This window comes from Schistocerca serialis, chromosome 9 (assembly GCF_023864345.2).
Source record: "Schistocerca serialis cubense isolate TAMUIC-IGC-003099 chromosome 9, iqSchSeri2.2, whole genome shotgun sequence".
NCBI lineage: Eukaryota > Metazoa > Arthropoda > Insecta > Orthoptera > Acrididae > Schistocerca > Schistocerca serialis.
In genome coordinates, this window is record NC_064646.1 from 399,423,985 (window position 1) to 399,429,984 (window position 6,000).

A 6,000-nucleotide genomic window follows, 5' to 3' on the forward strand; every position below is an offset into this window, starting at 1 on the left:
GAGATAGGATTGGGGTAGGTATGGACAAGGATATTCTGTAGGTTGGGTGGGTCGTTGAATACTACTTTGGGGAATGTAGACAGGATTTTGGATAGGATATTCCTCATGTCAGGGTATGATGTGAGTTAGTTAAAGCACTCATGGAGAATGTGGCTGAGCTTTTCAAGGCCAGGTTGATACTAGGTGATCGGAGGAGTGTGAGTGCTGGCCGGTGGCTTGTTAACAGTTTCACTGGTGTCAAAGAAGTGGTTGACACAGGAGGCTTGTTTATAGATGAGATGGAAACAATGTCTGTCTGTAAAGGCTTTGGTAAAGTTATCACTATATTTCAACAACTCCTGCTTTCCACTGCAGATGTGGCATCCACAGATAGCTGGGCTGTAAAGAAGACACTTTTTGACATGGAATGTGTGACAACTGTCAGAGTGTACTGTCGGTGGTTGATGCACACAATATGGACAGACATATCTACAGATCCACCTGAGAGGTGGAGATCGACATCTAGGAAGGTGGCTCAGTGAGTTGTGAAGGACCAAGTGAAGTGGATTAGGGAGGAGGAGGAGGAGATTAGTGTTTAACGTCCCGTCGACAACGAGGTCATTAGAGACGGAGCGCAAGCTCGGGTTAGGGAAGGATGGGGAAGGAAATCGGCCGTGCCCTTTCAAAGGAACCATCCCGGCATTTGCCTGAAGCGATTTAGGGAAATCACGGAAAACCTAAATCAGGTTGGCCGGAGACGGGATTGAACCGTCGTCCTCCCGAATGCGAGTCCAGTGTGCTAACCACTGCGCCACCTCGCTCGGTGTGGATTAGGGAATAAGTGTTGAGGTTACGGAAGAAAGAGCAAAGGTTGTCCTTGCCATGACACGAGAAGAAGAAAACTTCGTCAGTGAATCTACAGACAGGAGATTTTAGGTATTGACTGGATAGGAAGAAGTCCTCCAGATGGCCCAGAAATAAGTTGGAGTGGGACGTTACCACACAGTACCATAGATTTGTCGGTGGATTTGGCTGTCAAAAGTGAAATAATTGTGGATCAGGTTGGGGTTGGCTAGGAGGATTAAGAAAGAATGGGGATTTGGTATCAGGAGGATGTTGGGAAAGGTAGTGTTCCATAGCTGAAAGGCCATGGACACAGGGGATGTTGGTGTATAAGGGTGTCACATCCACAGTGACCAATGAGGAGTCTTGTGGTAGAGGGACAGGAATTGTGGAGAAGCAGTGAAGGAAGTGAGCAGTGTCTTGAATATAGGATGGGAGGTTATGGACAATGGTGTGGAGGTGTTGCTCAATAAAGGTAGAGGTCTGTACTGGATGGAGCATTGTGTACAGTCATAGTGGTATGACCAGTAGGAAGAGTTTTGTGGAGTTTAGGGAGTAGGTTAAAGGTAGGAGTGCATGGGGTTGCTGGTGTGGGGAGAGAGATAGATTCAGGTGTCAGGTTTTGAGATTGAACTAAGGCCTTCAAAAGCTGCTTGAGGTCGTGTTGCACTTCTGTGGTGATGGGATCATGGTCATAAAGTTTGTATGCGAAGGCGTCAGAAAGTTGCCAGAAGCTCTGCCACGTAGTCACCATGATTCATGACCACTGTGGTGGAGCCTTTGTCTGCAGGAAAAATGAGAAGGTCTGGATTGTTGTTCAGTTTACAGATAACAATGTGTTCCACAGGAGTGATGTTGGACTCACCAGGGAGGGATTTAGGAAAGGAAGGTGAGGCCAGGTTTGAAGTGATGAATTCATGAAAGATCATACGGGGTGACTGGATGGAAGGGAAGAAGGGTCATAATCGGACGGACGCCTTCCTTACATTTCTGTCTTCTGGAGACTCCGAATGTGCAGTGGAAAACAGGAGGTGTCAAAATGTACTGATACCAATACCAGAGCCTTTACTGGCAGACAATATCCTATCCAGATCATCCATAATTAAATCTCCCATTGTGTCTGCTCCTCTGGCTCCAGTAAACTTGTTAACCAGCCACCATCAAATATTCCTCTGATCACCCAGTATTATTGTGATTTTGAAAAGCTCAACTGTATCTTCCACCAGGGGTTTGACAACCTCGTGTCGTGCCCTGACATGAGGGATATCGTAGTCAAAATATTGCTCACATCCTCCATAGTGTTCAGCCGCCGACCCAACCTGCAGAATATCCTTTTCCATCCCTACTCCAATCCTGCACCCCATAAGTCATTCCCTTGTAGCTGGCCCAGATGCAATACCTGTCCCATACACTCATCCACCACCTCCTGCCACAGGTATTTCGTACTCAATAAAAGGCAGGGCCATGTGTGAAAGCATACCTGTTATGTCTCTGCTATGCTGCAATTACTGAGCAGCATTCTATGTGGGCATGACAAATAACTGTCTATTCACATAAATGGTCACTGCCAAATTGTAGCAAACTGCAAACTTGACCATCCACCTGCTGAGCATGCTGCCTCACTAAGCTCGGCATTTGGATACTCCATTCCAGCACGAGTTTCTCTGTACTATGCATATGGAAATTGTCTATCTAACACATGCTATACTCTCACAATCCTCTTGGCCTAAACATCTCTGCTAACTTGTTCCCACTGCCTCGCCTTGCCTTTCCCTTCTCTGTTCTGTTAATACCACTATGTGTCTATCCATATCATGCACTGTCTTCTCCCGCTGCTGTTCCTCTTCCCCTCCCTCATGTGGGCATTCTCTCTCTCTCTCTCTCTATCTATCTATCTATCTATCTATCTATGAGGGTTATTTGGAAAGTAAGGAATGATCGGTCGCGAAATGGAAACCATAGTGGAAATCCGATGACGTTTTGCACAGGTGTTGTGGGCAGTGTCTCTAGTGTGCCCATCGATTGCATTACATCGTCCTTTTTAGTTCTGAGCACACAGAGAGCACATAAAGATACCTAGAACAATAGTGTCTCCCACCAAGTACAAGGGCCTTGTGAGAAATTTTGCCTGAAGCTATGCTGCCAACATTACATAACTGTTGTGCATTTTCCTCTTCAAGAAAATTCTCAGCTGCATTCTGCAGGGGCAATGAAGTTTCTCCTGCATCGTTTTCAATTGGAAATGTTTGATTACCCACAATACAGCCCGTAATTGTCTCCCTCTGAGTTTCATCTCACATGAACTGCTGGCTATGAAGACAGTATTTTGGCATAGACAACGAGCTGTAGGCCAGCATAGAGAACTGGCAGAAAGCCCTGGCGGTGGCCTTCTATAACAAGGATGTTGGAAAGTTGGTACAATACTACGGAAACATCGAAGTCGGATCGGCGTCTATGGAGATAAGTAGCTGGAAGTTGCAGCTAACTGTTGCAAATAAAACAGTTTTGATTTTCACTGTGGTTTCCATTTTGTGACCTATCATTCCTTACTTTCCAAATAGCCCTCGTATCTATCTATCTCTTCAACTTCTCTCCCTTCTCTCTCTCCCCTCCCTTTCTCATTCTTCATCTTCACTTTTCTTGCTTTCCCCTTCCCCTTTTTACCACTCTCATTTCTCTCCCTCTTTCTACATCTCCTGTTGTATCCTCTGTACTTTTTTTGCCTTGTCATGCACGTGGGAAGTCATATGTCCCAGTACCTGTCTCTTATCTCACTGCCCTCTCCTTGCGTCCTTATATACCCCCTCCTCACCTCCATCAGCTCAGGCAAGTGCTTTCAGTAATCGAGTGTCAATAATTAGTCTTATCATGGCCACAGGAGTATGTGTTTGCATGTCTGTGTTTGCAAATGTGTGTACTGTTGTCAGAAAAAAGTTACTACTGGGATGCTAGTATGAATGGTGTTTTCTCGGGTGAGTAATTGCCTCTCGCTTATTTTACATATTGCTCCATCCAAGAATTTTGATTATTATTAAAGATTAGAAAGGCAGAGGCGAATACAGTGGACCATTCATGTTAGCTTTTTAGTTTCTGAATTGACCGTAGTTTTCTCAGTTCGTAAGTAATGCAGTTTGTTTGCAGCTCCTTTTTTCAGGTTCATATAGCCACTCTCTGTGGCGTATGAACCCTTTTTTTATTATGTTAAAGTCAGTATTTATAAATTTTCTGTTATCTTTCCATTTTGTATTTCATGTAGTAGTATGATGTTTTCTAAGGATTTCATTTGCAAGTAGCTCATTGAAAATTATAAGTTTTGTATGTTGCAGAAGCTGCTTGTTTTAATACATTGCTCATAAACAAAATATTTCTGACTTGGTATTTGTGCTATTTTTGTTTCAGTTTTGAATATATTGAATGCTCCTTGCATCCAGCAAAAAGGACATTTTTTTCTCTGAAATACAAGGTGAGCCTCATTGATAATGAAAAAGTGAAGTACAAGGGCCTCTTTCAGAGATGCAAAGCATAAAAACAAAAAAATGATGCCAGTTTGCAACCCTGGACAATAGTGAAGAAATTTGTGAAAGATGTTAAATCATCAGTTAACTTGTTCATTGAGTACCATACATTGTTGCAGTTTATATTGCATTGCAGAAGAAAGTGCATGATCAGCTTTCACAGCAGTGAACTTACAGGATAGTTGTTAACATTGGGTGACATTTTAATTACTCGTGTTCTTCATATTATTGTACCGCAACTGTTTGGTATGTTTTTGTAAGTGAAAATAATGTTTCTGGTAACAGCGAGAAGACTTTATGGAAATGTCCATGCTGACTGTGTAAAGAACTGTGCATAATTTTGTGTAAATAGTACAGTTTATTTTAAAAATGTAATATTCTTTTGAAAATATTTACGTGTTTGCACGTTGAGTGTGAATGTGGAACTAACTTAAGTCCAGGATTCAGAACATGAAATGGGTTACTTTTGCTTCAGTAGAATAGGGATGCATAATGGGTGTTTTACAATAAAAGAAAATTATATTTAAAATATTAAATTGCGTATTTGTTGTTATTTAGTAAGATAAATGATGATATAGTAATATGCGTATGTTACTTGCAATTTCATTACATCGTTACATGATATTGTTAATAATTTCTATTACAGTATACATTGTGTTCTTTTTTAAGAACACTTTTCTGATAACAAACATTGAAATTTTCCTTCTGTCTCATCCTTGGAGCTTCTGTAGTGTCGCACATTGTCCCAGTCGAAATTACAGCTGGAATCAATGTACTCTTTTTTGTGTTCTGTGGTTAACAAGACAATTCACAAGGTATATTGCTCCACAGATTTACTCAGAAACATTTATTGGTGGACACGGATTAATCATCAGCATTGCTGCACTGTTAAATCAGTCTAAATAAGGGTTGCCAGTCTCACTTTGACCCATGAGAGAGGGTTCAGTTTGTCAGTACTCCTCTACCATGAATAAATGTGTTGTACAAATCCAACTACTTTCAGAAGATATCAGCTCTGACCATTAAATCTGAAAATGGACGCTACAGTCACTATACTGTCTCCAACTGGCTTCCAGCAACTCCTGCCTGTAATTTGCTCCATAAACTAATAAGATCAACAGTTTTAAGTCAGAAAGGAAGAGGACACACACAAAAACACTAACCTGAAGTTTCATGGAAACAAATGGAATTTATTGTCTTGTATGAGATATTGCCAGGTCCATTTCATTCATTCATTAAGCACCACCTCCAGCTATCTAATGTCTCTACATTCTGTTGCATGATACCTACCTATCAATTACACATATGCCCACTACACTGCAATGTTCACCAAGAAAATTGGCAAAAAAGCGAGCCGAAATCCACACCCTTCACCTGAGAACATATTGCAACTCTTTCGAAGCTGTCCACACAGTTGAAACAGCTTTATTGCTGAGGATCACTCACTCCATAATTGTTTCTCTCAACAGTCTTGAAACATTACTTTCACTCTATAGAGATCATGATTTCCTGCCCACCAATTGTTAGATACCACCTCTGCTTCAGAAGGCACAAAACTTGCTTTCTGCACCCTTTGAGGGCTGCTGACTGAGAGCTGATTTCCCAAGCTCTAAAACTGCTATGCAAAAATGATTTTAGAGCCAGGATATTCTGCCGACCAATC

At 41.8% G+C, this 6,000-nt stretch overlaps 1 protein-coding gene across 1 annotated transcript in view; it reads left to right on the forward strand.

The window, feature by feature from the left end:
• LOC126419793 (eukaryotic translation initiation factor 4H) overlaps nt 1-4,873 on the forward strand; it is a 65,386-nt gene extending 60,513 nt beyond the window's left edge. The window contains exon 7 of the mRNA XM_050086977.1: nt 4,222-4,873. The gene's annotated coding sequence lies outside the window, so the exon portion shown is untranslated. The remainder of the gene's footprint in view (nt 1-4,221) is intronic.
• Nucleotides 4,874-6,000: the final 1,127 nt, after the last annotated feature.